We start from the raw sequence: 16,063 nt of genomic DNA, 5'->3' as shown, positions 1-16,063 counted from the left end.
TCTTTTGCCTGTTCAACATTTAGTAAAATTAATTTTAAAAAGTCAAGGCAGGATTAACACAGGCAATAAGTCATTTATGCTGATAACCCATTTTTAGAAAGTTATTTTTAGTTTTGTGTGCCAAATTTTAAATTTTATGGCCATCAACAAACTGGAATGTGTCCAGAGGAAAACATCCAGGGTGGTGATATAAACCACCAACCTGGTCTTGAGCCTTTCATTTTTCAAATGCAGATTCACACACATTCTATTAGTGGTTTTAACTTCCCTGGGTTGGCCTGCTAGTGCTTAATACAAACCTTGTTAACTCCCAGGGTATTGTACTTTTTGCTGCACCAATCAGAAATGTGTTCTAAGAAATTCCACAGATGTTCTTTAGTATGATGATTTGCTAAAGGTTTTGTGTGGGAGGGAGGAGGCATTTAATGCGGTAACTGTAGACCCTATGGCATGTTACTGTATTATACCAAATAATAGCCCAGAAACAAGGGATCTTTCATTGCTGCGATCAAACAAACCCTCTGCTATCCCCAGCTCCCAAAGGCATCACTAGATTCAGGTAGTATCCACTGCAGGGACATACATGGGGAAAATTTAGTTTGGAGCCTTTCAGAGGAAAGGTGGGCTCAATCCTGTGGTTTTCTGTTTATGGCAGTGCAGGGATCCAGTTTGTCTGACCAGGGTCTTAGCTTTTTATAAACGAGGAGGGGTAGGCAGATGGCAGCATTTGTCTGGATAATAATTACTTGAGGTAAATGAGTAAATCATCAATTATCAAGAATCTGCAATGTGCCAAATATTAGGGGTTTTCATAAAAATATTCCACTTCATAGGAAATGAAGTGGTCTTACCCATATCTTACAGAGGGGGAATTTAAGGAGGGGTCGCCAAAATTAATATTTGGGAGAGAGAAGAAGGGCAGGAGAGCAAGCTTTCAGCAGTGCAGTGCTAGGGCTGTGGAGTCCTGGCTAAAGGCAGTGTGCAGGGTGGTTAGGAGCACAGATTGCAGCAGACAGAGCTGGATTTCTATATGGTCTGCCATTTGCTAGCAGGGAGACCTGGGACATATGTTCTTTAATTACCTGTGCCTCTTGCGTCATCAGAAAATAAGGAAAATCCCTATTTCATGAGATTAAGAGAATTAAATGAATTAACATACATAAAGTACTTTGAACAGTGGCTTGGCACATAGGGCTTTAAAAGTGAAGAGTCTGGTGAAGTTTTTTTCTACATTGGCTTGTAGCAAGTGATTCTCTTGGTCTCTGTGACCCTGTAGCAGAGCCTGTCCTCAGTCTTAAAAGAGTGAGATTTTTATATCCCGTTAGTTTCCCAGCATCCAAACTTGGGTTCTGACACACCCAGAGAGTAGGTGTTGCCTTGATTTACATTCATTAGATCTTCCTCCTCCAGGATCCTGCACCTCCCAGGGCTATAGAGACCTACCAGTGGCAATTTTTAAAAGACATACCAGGTGTACTTATTTCCAAGAACTTGCTTGGCAGATAAGGAAACTGAAGCTCAGGGAGGTTGTGACTGTCCCAAGTTCACATGACAGAAGAGCTAAAATTAGAATGTTTGCTGTTATCTGTATTACCTCTAGAATGTACAGAGGAGAAGGACAGTTTTCCCTTTGAAACCTTAATTTCATACAATGTGGATGACCTCACATGTCTTGGTCCACTGGACTATCAAGACTTGGAGGTTCTCTGTGCCCTTTTGGGTTCTAAGATGTGTAGGCTGCTCCTAGCTTTCAAGCTCCACAAGAGCAGCTTACTTCTTCTTTGAGCACCTCTTTCGGCTGCTCCTCTTAATCCAGTTTCCCTCTAAATTGTGTAGGGACTAGACATTCATTGACTCCTTCCATGTGTTTCTTGTAATCTTACCTATTCTTTCCAGTGGCCATTGGCTTCTCACAACACTGACAAGATTCCTAGTTACTTGCTGCTGCCTCTCTCTTCTTTTGCTGCTGCTTCTCTTTACTTTAATTTCCGTTCTTTATCCTCTTCTCCCCTCTTATGTATTTGTACCTGCTGTCACTTGTGTATTTCTACCATTTTTCTTGTAACTTGGGGCAGGATTGAACTCTTGACTTCTGGAGCCATTGCTAGGCAGTGAATGTTCATGATGTGAAGTGACCAAAATCCACAGTACATCTTGTGAGCTGGGCAGTCTTGCCTCTTAGCTTTCTTCTGACTAGGCTGGAACCAAATTGAATGTTATTAAAACAGCATTACAGCCAATATATGCTTTCATCAAGGGGAAGAGTCTACTAAAATCGAGCCAATAATTAGGATGCTTTAATTCTGTACTAAGGCAGGAAATGGTAAGATTTCAAAAACAGGTAAAGTATAATCTATACAACTGCCTGGCTTAAGTGGTGTTTACACTTAAATATTTTTTCTTCAACTTGAAGTGGCTTTATTGTTTATGCTTTTTTTGAACTGAAATAAGGACAATATTCAGAATTAACATACATTATGCAACAGATCAGTTTAAGAAATTAGTTGTTTAAAACATACTTGAACATGCCAACATATTGTATTAACTTTCTATCCAACAGTAGAATATTATTCACTTTCTATGTTTTTTGGCTTTTAAAAATATATGCTAAAAATTTCTACTAGCTCTTGTTTTAAAAAGAGAATGAAGGTCATTATTGCTTGAAATTAATGTTATTTTTTTAAAAAATGAATTCCTTCCTGTGGAGCTTACTTTTTTTAAGTAGGCTGTTTTTAAAATAAGATTTTTTGAGACTATAAAGGGGGAAAAAATGGGAAAAAGTATAAAACATCCATGTAGAAAACCTTCACCTCAGATTTGTCAGGTCTTTAAAAGCAGTCTTGGAACTTTTATTATTGTCTGGTAGCAGCATTATTGAACAGATGGTTAATTGGAAAAATAAGCTGGATAATCAAATCTGATGAGCTAAGATGGGGTTAACTAGAGCAATCTGTAGTATTTAGAAAAATTGCCAGGGTGATTGGGTAATGGTGACTGCAGTCATTATTTGGGATTTGTTTCTGTTAGTACAAAAATACAACTTAAAGTCACAAGTCATTTTGATAAAAAATTTTTTTTTCTTTCATTTAGAAAAGAGCCCTCTTCCCACCCCAAACAATCATTTCTTGCAGGGGAGAAGAAGAGAGATTTGTATCAGCCGCCTGCACTGCCAGTCCAGGAAATAACGTGTCAAATTCCTGCTTTATCAGGAACTCTGCCACCCCTGGCCTTCCTCTGGTCCTCATTTATTGAGTTTGCCAGATCCTGTGCTAGGTGGTGGGACCATAAAGAAGAAATGGGATGGGATTCCATGGTGCAGTGGGAGGGTAGGTATAAACAAGTAACACAAAACAGTATGGAAACCTCCAAAGAATCCCTATAGTATGTTTAGAGCGACTGTATCTCCTGGAGGATGGTTCACAGCATCTGTTTAATTACCTTTGTAATTTTCTTCACTTAAGTTAAAAACTAGTTAACTTTTTTGATTTTATCTTGATTTTAGAAAGCATCTCTGAGGGGTATACCTATCTTGCCAGAATTCATCTGTAAACTCACTGTGCCTCCAACGAAGCCTTGTACTTACCAAATGATCCAAGTGATAGTAAAGACAGATTTACGATGTCTCTTTTGCAGAATGATTCTACTTGTCTGTTCTTCGGGTTTCTTTCCCTCCCAACATTTCTGTCTGTAGGAATGGTTTCCTCTTAAAACTGTGGCCTAACCTTATGTTTTCTTACAATCACCGGGCCACACCCAGAGCCATACTGTTCTTTTGTCGGGGATTGCTTGATGTAAGCCTTTACTATGTCCTGATTTCACATTTTCTGATGTGTGTTCTATTAGTGAAACAGTTTCTACTGCTAATGTGGTTTGTCTTTTAATCTACAGGCATTTAACAGTGTCTTTCTTTCTTTCCCCGCACCCCTCTCTTTCTTACTGATTCAAATTGGAATAATGGATCTTCAATAATAAAAGACACCTAAATAATATGATGAATACTTATCAAAACTCTGAAGTTGGTTTTCTGAAAATAGCTCTCTTTTGTGTGAAATATTGAAGTGTTATCCAGGAGAAGACGACCTTATGCAAATGATCATCTTATAGCTTATCTACTAAAATTGATAAAATTTGCTTTCCAAACTGCTTTAAACAAAAAATGATTACTTAGCTATTTAAAAAACGATCATATTTCTTTCTTGTCCTATCCCTTCTCTGCCACTCTTCTGATTTCTTACATAACAGTTAAGAAATCGTAAGACTAACAAGAATGCATCTCAATTCTTTATGGTTTATGGATCAGTTTATTAGGCCAAGGGTGGAATGGGGCATGGGTGTGGGAGGAGGTACGGTAGAGAGTATGAACATTTGCTAGTAGCAGCATGGGATAGGTGAATTTACCCTGTATGGGAGACTAGCAGAAGTTTTAACATCAAATATATCTGAGTTCAAATCAGAGCTCCACCATTTACTAGCCACCTGAACCTAGGAAAGTACAAAATCTGAAATCTTAGTTCCTTCATGTGCAAAATGGAGACTGTAATAAGGTCACGAACTGTGCCTGAACTGAACGTAGAGTGATGCCTGGCACTTATTTGTTGAGTGCCAATTATCACTTTTCAAAGCCAGGAACTGCATCCTGATCAAGTCACTTAATCTTAAACTCAACTTTATATAACCTATATAATGGGAATATTGATATATTAATATGAAAAAGCTAAAAAAAATTACAGCCATATACAAGCATAAGGGGCTTAATTTCATGAAGTCCTCACAGATATCCACCAGCCATTAGTGGTTTCTCTTGTATGAACTCTGCTGTAGCTTTTTTCCAAGTCTCCTTGTTGTTTACCAAACATTCATTTGATATTGTTACTAGACATTAGTTACATTTCACAAATACTGCAGTTACTGGAATGAAACCCGTATCTTCATCTTTGTAATCCCCATCATATTTCAAATATGGTAAGAGCTTGGTAAAGGTTTATTATATAAATAATTAATTTCAGTATTACCATTGCTCTCTGCTTTGCAAACTAACATAGTTTAATAGCATCATAATGGATTTATTTCCACAGAATATCTACCTTATTGTTTCTGTGATCATATTGCTAACATTTCATCTGGATTTTGTAAAAACCTAAGATATTTTCCTTACTAATATTATGTGTTGCTATGTATTTTGATGTCAAAGAAGGAAAAAAAACCACATTGAATGTTCCCACTCTTACTAGAGAAACAAAAATTTAGGAGTAGTTTAGAGTTCTGTAATATTTATAGTTTATTTTATGGATACATAGTTATATCACTTATAAAAATGTGCTACCATAGTTTATTTGTAGTTGAATATTTAGAATTTCAGATGAGTTTTCTTTTTTCAGTAAAAAGAAATGTGCTTCAAGAAAACACACAGAAAAATATTTTGGGGATCTTGGAATCACAGAGTAGAGAGTAGCTGGTTTCCTCCAAAACTTTTAGACTTTTTGTCAGACCTATAATACTTAAATAACAAGAGCAATAAACTCTTCTCATTTTTACAGTTATAGAAATGCCAATATTGTCTATTTCTCTTCCTTCCTTCCTTCCTTCCTTCCTTCCTTCCTTCCTTCCTTCCTTCCTTCTTCCTTCCTTCCTCCATCCCTCCCTCCCTCCCTCCCTCCTTCCATCCTTCCATCCTTCCATCCATCCATCTCCAGTAATGGGTATAAGCAACAATATTGTCTTTTGATTATCTCTCCTGGCGGGCTTAATTTGGAGAAAGGGAACATACCCAACAATTAATCAGCAGTCATTAAAAGACAACTACAAGGAAATGAAGGGTTTGTATTCTTCTGTTGTTTAAAAAAAAAAAAAAGAGCCTCTTGGAAATTGGGATTTATTTTGCTCTTGAGTTATTCTTGAGCATTCTATTTTGCTTGCATTCAGTGTTTAGGAATTGCAATAACCTGATATTGTGCTAACATTAATAACTTCTATTTGCATTGCTATAAACTATTTAATTTAAATAAATTACTTATTACTATATAACAAGTTACCCCATGCCTAGGGACCTAAAACAGTAACTTTTTTTTTTTTTTTTAAACTCTCACCTAGTTTTTTTGGGTCAGGTATCCAGGAATGGTCTGGGTGAGTGGTTTTGATTTTGGATCTTTCATAAGGTTGCAACCCAGGTGTCAGTCCATTTTGTACATAGTCTGCATGAAGGTTTGATTGGGGCAGGAAAATCCACCTCCAAGGTAGTTCACTCATATACCTTGCAAATTTTTGCTGGTTGTTGGCTGGAGGCCTCAGCTCCTCGCCACATGGACCTCACAGGGCTGGCTGCCTGAGTGTCTGATGGAAGCAAGATAGAAGCTACCATGTCTTTATGACATCATTCCACAACACCGTGTTGGCTGTACAGGTTACCACTGTTCATTGTAGGAGAATAATACACAAGGGTGTGAAAACCAGGAGGAGAGGATTTCTGGGGGCCATTGTGGAGGCTAGCTACCAAAATAAAAGACTGCTTAATCTTTAGTGCATTTTTATAAGTGTCCAATTAATGTTTGAGTAATCTTAAGTTTTACCAAAAATAATATAATTATTAGTGGGACTTCCAATTTTTATCCTCTCCTTTTCCCCACAATTTCATGTCAGTGTTCATTGATTTATGGCCATTTCAAGTATTTATATAATAGAAATCTGTTTTTCAGACATGTGGTAGTGGGAGTATTATATCTAGGTAAAAGGAATCATTCAGGTTAGCAGGACTTTCACTGAGGATAAGTTCAGAACCGCTGTACAACCTGCCGCCATTCTGTAAAACTCTGAATTTATCAAGCCTTCAGCATTTATCTAGCACCACTTATGTGCTAGGCATTGTGAATGCAGGTGTCAGTGCAAAGTGTCTCTGCCCTCAAGAAGAAACAAACATTTCAAACAGTTGTTGAAGATAATGGGCTGTGAAGTCAATTTGCTTGAGTTCAGTTCTTGCCTCTCCTGTTTATCGCTGTATGACCCTGGGCCAGTTATTTCGATTCTTTTCTAATTATTTCCTTATTACAGATTACCTGCCCCACAGGGTTGTTATAAGAATTCAATGAACAGTACTAGCAAGTACTAAGTGTGAGCCACTTGAGAATACCTGGAGTGACTAGTTTTGATAAGGGAAGTTTCCAGGGGGTGATGAGATCACATTTGAGTGGAGTCTTGGAGAGTAAGTTGGAGATTGGGCAGCACAAAAATTTGGTAAGGCCTACACCTGGCATGCCAACCTGAAGTAGATAGAGGCAGGGAATCTGAAGTGGAGTAAGGCCGTGCATGCCACGTGGCGGCTTCAGGGGAGGCACTGGAGGTGGGCCTGCCTGGACAGCTGCCTCAAGGGATGTGAAGGGGCTCATGGAAAAAACGCAGTGCATGCAGTTTCCTGAGACCATCTTCACTTAAACCTGTTGTTTCTCATTGCCTTTGTAGATAGTGCCACGCTTGCCAGATCTCATGTTTATATTTGTGGTTAGGAACATTTTGTCACTGCAGTTAACTGACAAACAAGAGAAGGTTGAACTTTTTGTGGAGACCTTTCAAAAGCAGTAGGATGATAGGATTGGATCTTTTGGTTTGTTTGTTTCTATAAAGTGACCTGGTGAAGAGTGAACAATGAGTTGAGTAGTTAGGAGGTTATAGGAATCGACAGGGGGCTAGGGAGCGGGGCAGGTACACCAGAGCCCAAGCCTGGACTTTTGCCAAGCTTGGCCTTTCCCAGAGATATCCTGAGCACATTACAGTCCCAGGGTACCCGCAGAACTGCCCCCTGCCCTGCCCGCACCACTCATCTCAAAGTGAATTTTGCAATTATAAAAATCTAAGAAGGAGAGATTTTACTTTCTGCATATATGTTAGTGTCAGTTTGAATTACATATGAGAGAATAAGCACCATCATCTTTTTGGCCTTTAAATCTCTGGCTCTAATGACAACTAGACAAAGAAGATAATGATATGTCAGTTTCAGAAACTCATTCTCAACTGTCCACTTCCCATTCTCAAAAGTTTTTCTTGAAAACACAACTAAAAAGAGAGATGAGGCTTTAGTGAAGAAAAATTGGTTAGGAAGAGGTTTTGATTTAGTTAACTAAGAATACTTTTGGCAGCTAGGCTAGATTCCAGACAGCTCCCAGGCCCAAGGATGGGAATTCGGGTGGTTGTTAGTCTATTTAACCTCTTCTTACTTGGTTTTGAATTTGTCACCCAGCCCTCTTTCCCAGCAGGGTTGACCCTTCCTTGCTTTTTGGATGACACCTTCCATAGACAAGCTCTTTTGCCAAGTACTATCACCCTCAGGTGTGTCTGTTTCTTCTAGCTTCTTTAGGAAGTAGGTAGGTCTACTTGAAGCCAGAAGACTCTAACCCAACATCTGATATAAGAAGACGCAGTAGAAATTCTGTGATACCTAGCTAGCTTAAATCTGTGTGTTTTTATTAGAACAAAAATGTAACTGCTACTTTCTTTTAAAATTTTGAAGCAGGCACTAATGCACCTTTGTGTTGCAACTGTAACATTATGTAAAAAATAATCAGGAACTGAACAATGAGAACACATGGACACAGGGAGAGGAGCACTACACACTGGGGTCTGTTTGGGGGGAAATAGGTGAGGGACAGCGAGGGTGGGGAGTTGGGGAGAGATAGCATGGAGAGAAATGCCAGATATAGATGAAGGGGAGGAAGGCAGCAAATCACACTGTCATGTGTGTACCTATGCAACAATCTTGCATGTTCTTCACATGTACCCCAAAACCTAAAATGCAGTTAAAAAATAATCAGAAATGCATTGGCATTTTTATAACAACTATTAAGTTATATGAAGTGTGAGTGTAGTAACCAGCTTTGGAGACAAAGTCTTCATTCAGGGATATAGCAGCTGTGCAGGGAGAAAGGGGAAACTTTGGATTAACTTCTCCCTTCCTCAGTGGTGTTTGAAATATGTATGTTTTCTTACATTTGCATCAGATTTGGGGTCTGCCAGTTTTTTCTCCTTATGCTCTAATTTGATATTTCATATTATTTCATGACTAAAAATTTACAGATTTTAACATTTGGGGGTAGTATTTTCTATTCATATAATACAAGTAGTTTGATGTCTGGATAGATTTTTTTTTTTAATGGTTGATGGAAGCTGGTCTTGTTGCTAAAGTAAATCTTTCTATAAATAAATGCAGAAACATCTGTGAAGGGCATAGTCTGAATGTGGCAGACATATGAATTGCATCAATTCCCATCTTGTGGCCAAGATTGTTCCTTGGACTTTCTTTATAGCTAATGTTGTGGCAAAGTTTCACATTCTCAGAGCATTAGGCAATAAAATGGTCGAAAGAAATGCTGCCAAGTTACTGTCTTTCTTAGGTTATTCAGTAGAAGGAATTTGTACTTACCAAGGAAAAGTGCAGTGTGTTTTTGTTTTTATTTTTTAGGACTGAAGACCTGAGAGGTCTCCTTCAACTTCAGTTTTAACCCCGGCTTTAGTCAGTTTTCCAAATGTATAATTGCTTTCAAGAAATTAGTGTGGTATCACAGAGAGCTGGGGTCAGTAGAAAAAGAAGGCACAAAGTCTCTCCTAGAATTCCATGGGCCCATCAAATGACCTTTTATAGAAACAACTGAAATTCCTCTTTCAAAAGCACAAAAATGCTAATTGAAACCAAACAGAAAACAAACCCTCCCCACAAGGACTGCAATTCAGATGGCTAAGAGGGAAAGTGGGGACAGGGGAGGAAAATTCTTGGGAAAATTATTTGAAGCCATACCCTTGTGTTTTGCTCTTTGTTGAGTGTAAGTTAAAATGGAATGATTTAGGATTTCTAAGATAAAAATTCAGCCAGCACTGTAAGAACCCTGTGTACCTTTGCAGGTACCTGTGTAGATCCTCCTAGAATACCTGTGTGGTGCCGTCCTTCTTCAAGACTACCTCGTACTCACTGGCTCAGAGACTCCTGCATGCTGAGGTGAGTGGTGCGGAGGTGTACTCCTCACATGCATTACATTCGAGAAGAGTGCACTTTCAGTGACTTTTTAAAAAACCTTCCAAAGTTTCAGGACACTTTTATAGATCGTGTTTATTAGTAAACTCTTAAGAATCATCATTTGTAAGCCCTTTATTTAGAGAAGGACTGAGTATAGTTGGTGATACTATCTGTTGCTACTGCAATATAACTCCTAGGTCCAAATTTGGGTTGACACTAAAAGCATCATAAAACATGCCTTAGGTTTCAGATTTGGAGTCTGAAGCAAAATACTTCAAAGCTGTATGTCACCACTCTTGGGCTTTCTGAGCACAATTCTACTAATGCTATAAATTGGCAGCCTCTTTTAAAGCAGAGAAGTATTTCTAATAGTGAAAAGTTAGAAAATCTTGATGGCTAACTAGTTTTTCAGACTTTTCTCTATAATAATCTTGATAAGTCTGAAAAATCCTATAGCTTGTGTTTCTGTTTCTTTAATAATGTCTGTTATTGCTTCATTAAGTCAAGGGGGGGGACACAAAAATCTCCTTAGGTCAGAATATGCAGCTAAATTACATCTCAGTTTTAGAATGCTTGCTGTATGTCATCTTTTGTCTCTTGAGTATTTAAATGACTTATTGGTCCCAGGAGGGAAAATAATTTGACCTTGTTTGTAGTAGTTAAATCACTTATGCATAAATTGTTCACACTCTACAGGTGAATAAACTCTGTAAGGGCACCAGCCAGCCTGATGTCTCATAAATTCCTTAATCTCTCATTTCCAAACGTTATGTGCGTGCATTTTAAACTAGATTATGGATCTCAAAGGCCTCACATAAACTGATTTCCCCCTGAAATAAAAAACTTTAACTTTACAGCCTTTTAATAATTCCTAGATTATATGAAGAGGCTGGACTGCTAAAACCACAAATCCATATCCTCACCGGTTCAGTTGCTCTTTTGTAGACCCTGCTGTGTTGCTTGCAACGTTAGCAAAAACTATGACTAGAAGGCCACGGATGTTGAAAGTAAAAAGATAGCCTGATTCTTATAAGGCAATTTTGTTATATCCATGTGAGAGCCAAAAAGACCTATTTAGACCCTATTTTTAAGGCCCTGCCATTTGTAATATGGTCTAAAAAAGAAAAGCATAAGAAAAAAAAAATGTGCTAGGTAATACAGCTGACTAAAGTTCTCTCTGATGGTCACTTAAATTTTAGTTTTGGCCACCATTACTGATGAAGCTATGCTATAAAGCTTTCTTTTATACATTAATTGTTTTTTATTAAGGAGGATCTATGAGTAAGTTATACTAAGAGGAACTGTGGTTCAGGATTAATGTTTGGGGATTTTGTGTATTTGGGTTTGAACATTTTAGTTATTTTGTTTTTCTGGATCATTAGTCGTTATCCGCTAATACAGGTGGGGTTGTATGAGTTGCTTGGAGTTTGCTGCTGAAGAGTTTTTATTTTTTTGCAGTTTCTTTTCAAACATTCAGTATTCCCCAGATCAGCAGCCTTTGATCTTTGACTTACAGTGCTAAGAGACTTCTTTAGCTTATTGCTTTGTTTCCCTTTTTTGAATGAAGTGTTATTTTAAAATGTTTTAAATAAATGAAGGGCCTGCCTAGCACTGAGGTATATCTATATCTGAAACTTAGAAAACGTATTTGCCTATGTTGACGACTGAACCCAGTTTACAGCAGAGGGACTTCCCTAAACCTTTCTGAATGAAACATCCAATTTCAGTCATGTTAACTTTGATGGGCAGCAAAACCAGCTTTGAAGTCTTGGTATTGCTACACTGTAAAACTGTCTTAATTTTTTTTTTTTTTTTTTTTTTTTTTCCTTTTTTGAGACGGAGTTTCACTCGTTACCCAGGCTGGAGTGCAATGGCACAATCTCGGCTCACCGCAACCTCCGCATCCTGGGTTCAGGCAATTCTCCTGCCTCAGCCTCCTGAGTAGCTGGGATTACAGGCATGTGCCACCATGCCCAGCTGATTTTTTGTATTTTTAGTAGAGACGGGGTTTCACCATGTTGACCAGGATGGTCTCGATCTCTTGACCTCGTGATCCACCCGCCTTGGCCCCCCAAAGTACTGGGATTACAGGCGTGAGGCACCACGCCCGGTCAGTCTTAATTTTTTTTCATGGAGCTACTTAAAAATTTTAATTTATTGGCTGGGCCCGGTGGCTTACACCTGTAATCCCAGTGCTTTGGGAGGCCAAGGTGGATGGATCATGAGGTCAGGAGTTTGAGACCAGCCTGGCCAACATGGTGAAACCATGTCTTAACTAAAATATGAAAATTAGTCAGGCGTGGTGGTATGTGCTTGTAGTCCCAGCTACTCAGGAGGCTGAGGCAGGAGAATCACTTGAACCTGGGAGGAGGAGGTGAGATCGCGCCACTGCACTCCAGCCTGGGTGACAGAGCAAGAATCCATCTCAAAAAAAAAAAAAAAAATTAATTTCTTGCAATCAGCATATCTACTAAATCACATTTTTTCCATAATGATGCAGTTTCTCTTGAGCCATTTTTCTTTTAGAGCATGTGATGTTAGAGAATAATTCACAAGTTTATCACAAGACACCTTTGTTAGGCTGTGTGAAAAGAAGCTTTAAAGCTCATATTTTGTGTAAATAGACAGATTGGGTAAAACAATAAATTTTACAGATTATTTATTTGCTTCTGTTTCTGTTCTAGATAGGACTACAGTCTTCCCTTATTTCCTCTTTCTGGTACCTTCCCATAAAATGTGTTAGTGAGTGGAAAATAATGATAAACAGGGCTTAGTTCTGTAATAGTTCAAAACTGCCAGTAATTTTCCATAGTTTCTGGAATGAAACATATGGTAGTAATGTACTGTGCCTCTGGTAATGGAAAGTAGTTTAAAAATACTCTCAATGTTTTATATTTTAAAGGGTGTGTGTATGTGTGAGTGTGTGTGTGTTTTCAGGTTATTTTTTCTATCCCGTGTAGGTTTAATGGAATTATTTTCATATGCTTACACCCGTTTGTACGGGTTTAGATGGGGCATTTTTGAATAAAACTTGTAATGAGTTGTTTATTGTTGTTACAGATAATATGTGCATGCAAGCTTTAGAAGGCTTGAAATGATCTCGCAGAGAAAACTACTTGGTACGAGGGGGACAAATTTTCTTTAATTTAAGTTGTCATAGTAACCTGCATCAGGACGCATACTTGGAATCCAGGCCTGAAGAATTTCAGTGACAATAAACATTCCAGTTGCATTCATCATCCTTTTTTTGGCCAAGAAAGGAGCCATCCATTGTGATCTAATTATTTTATTTCTGTTTTTAGAAGATGAGTAATGGTTTGCATGTTTCAGCACTTTGAAACTTCCCTAGTAGAATAAAAATGAAAAGTTCAGCAGTTTATATTTGAGATTGACATTTTCTGATAATGTATCACAAACCAGTTGTTTCAGATTTTGAGATAGGTTTGGTGTGATGCTTACTTAATGAAATGCGAAAGAAACAGGATTTGATAAGGATGGAAGAAATTGCCGTATTCATTGGTTAACGTGCAAGTCTAATATTAAGAATATTGGAATTTGGTTTTCATAGAGCTCTGACTTGAGAATGTTATGACTTCCCTATTATCAGTTTGCTAATATTTTTATTTTATGGCGTCTCGTACTGCAGTCTTAATTGGGTAAAAATGTATTTTAGTAAAAAGGATGAGACATCATTTTTATTAGTGAAGTAAGCTTACTTTGAGAAGTGTGTATCCAGACATCATTTTTAGATATCCTATATTTCACTATAGAATGTTGTTTCTGAAGAGAAAGCTTTTTTTAAGGTTTGATTCTCTTTCCTTCTGCAAGATATTGACTGCTAATCAAAATTATTTGAAGTTAAAAATTCTGAAATGAAGAACACTAGGAGAAATAAAGTGAAAAGGCTGAATGTATATGAGCACGATGTGTGTCTATTCATTTAAGGAAACTTGGAAAATAAATAGGGAGAGTTCATGGCTAGTCTAACTAATAAAAAAAATCAGAAATGTGTTTACTGGGAAAACGTGAAGGAAAATAACATCGCTCCTCTCAATATTTAGAGTTATTTACTGTTAAGATTTTATGGGAAGTATCTATAATTTTGTAAACAACATTGAGGTCAAGCTGTCAGCAGCCAAGATACGAAAATGGTGAATTTGATCTAAAATTTTATTAAAATCGTCAACATAGTTGCTGTTATCAGTACTGTGTAAAATAACACTGATGGGCCAGGAATGGTGGCTCATACCTGTGATTCCAGCATTTTGGGAGGCCGAGGGAGGAGAATCACTTGAGTTTAGGAGTTCAACACCTCATCTCTACAAAAAATTTTTTAAAAATTAGTGGGCACAGTATTGCAACCTGTAGTTCCAGCTACTCGGGAGGCTGAGGTGGGAGGATCACACCACTGCACTCCCCGCTGGGTGACAGAGACAGAGAGCCATTGAAAGGGAAAATAAAAATTATTTGTAGATAATAGAAGGTTCCCAGGATAATAAACTAAAATGGAGTTTGGTAGGATTCCACTATAAATCATGTAAATATCATGATCTTTTGTGTATAGTAATAATAACCAGCTTAAAAATATGAGAAAAAAGCCCATTGATAGTAGCAGCAAGATATATGCTAGGGATTAAACTTGGTAAGAAATGCGAATCACCTGTAGAAAGGAAGTTAGTAAACTTTGCTCTGAGGATGATGACGAGACTCTGTTTCTGGATACAAAGACAATTCTTTAGTTACTTTTAATATTTTATATTGATTTGTAAGTTTAATATAATTCCAATCAAAATCTCAGGAATTTCTCACATATCAGTGATTTTGAATTATTTTACATTTTTATAGAATAAATAAGAGCCAATAAATGTTTATACAGTAAAGAAGAATAATGGAGAGTTGTAATGCTATATATTAATTTGAAAGTTGTGTGATGTTAATAAAATAGGCAAATACTTGGAGCAGAATGGAAAGTACAGAAGAATGTTGTATTGATAAAGGTGCCACTGCAAATAATGAATGTAAATATAGAATACATTTATCAGAAAAGAGTGTATTTGAATATCTGGTCTTGGGTTTGGGAGAAAGAATGTATTAAAACAGAAGCAAAGGTTAAAATTACTGAACAATTCGTATGTGTAATGATATTAAAAATTAAAATAATTTAATTTTGCTTATATCAGATCATAAAAAGGTAGACATCTGGGGAAAATATTCAAGTCGCATTCAAATTTTTTTCTTTACATAGTATATAATCACATTATAGTATTACATTGGTAATGTACAATCGTCTGTCACTTAACAGGAATTCATGTTGAGAAATGTGCCTTTAAGTGCTCGTTGTTGAGGCGTGACCATTACAGAGCATACTTCTACAAACCTAGATGATATAGCCTCCTACACACCCAAGCTGTATGTGATGGCCCATGGCTCCAAAGCTGTACAGCATGTGACTGTACTGAATACTGTACGCCATTGTAATACAGTGGGAGGTATTTGTGTATCTAAACATAGAAAAGTAGGGTAAAAATACTGCATAAAAGTGGGTATTACCCCATGCAGGTGTACCACTTTTATACAGTATTTTTAATGGAGCTTGCAGGTGTGTAAGTTGCTCTGGGTGAGTCAGTGAGTGAGGGTTTTGTGACTGTTAGGGCCTAGGAGATTACTGCACTCTACTGTAGCCTTTATAAACACTGTGCACTTAAGCTGCACATTTATTTTAAATTTTACTTTAAAAGTTTACCTTTTGTTTTTTTTTTAGACTAGAATTTTTGTCACCCAGGCTGGAGTGCAGTGGCATTATCACAGCTCACTGCAGCTTGGACTTCCTGGGCTCAAGTGCCCCTCCCGCTTTGCCTATCGAGTATCTGGGACTACAAGTTCATTTCACCACACCCAGCTAATTTTTAATTTTTTTAAAGTGCATGCTACCATACCCAGCTAATTTTTAAGTTTTTTTGGTAGAGACAAGGTCTTACTATGTTGCCCAGCTGGTATTGAACTCCTGGGCTCAAGCAGTCCACCACCTCAGCCTCCCAAAGAGCTGGGATTACAGGCCTATTTTTAATT

At 37.6% G+C, this 16,063-nt stretch overlaps 1 protein-coding gene across 4 annotated transcripts in view; it reads left to right on the top strand.

The window, feature by feature from the left end:
• RASSF8 (Ras association domain family member 8) overlaps positions 1-16,063 on the top strand; it is a 108,933-nt gene that overhangs the window by 24,855 nt on the left and 68,015 nt on the right. Inside the window, exons 1-2 of one of the 4 annotated variants that reach the window (XM_032287068.1) lie at positions 5,689-5,816; positions 9,883-9,976. The exons of 1 other annotated variant lie outside the window; for it this stretch is intronic. The gene's annotated coding sequence lies outside the window, so the exon portion shown is untranslated. Of the gene's footprint in view, positions 1-5,688; positions 5,817-8,797; positions 9,977-16,063 lie in introns of those variants that run through there. 2 more of the 4 variants (XM_032287076.1, XM_032287060.1) reach the window with 2 other exon arrangements.

Source organism: Sapajus apella, unplaced genomic scaffold, assembly GCF_009761245.1.
Source record: "Sapajus apella isolate SASKATOON/1434 unplaced genomic scaffold, GSC_monkey_1.0 scaffold2, whole genome shotgun sequence".
NCBI classification, from domain to species: Eukaryota; Metazoa; Chordata; class Mammalia; order Primates; family Cebidae; genus Sapajus; species Sapajus apella.
This window is presented reverse-complemented; position numbering and strand designations above follow the sequence as displayed.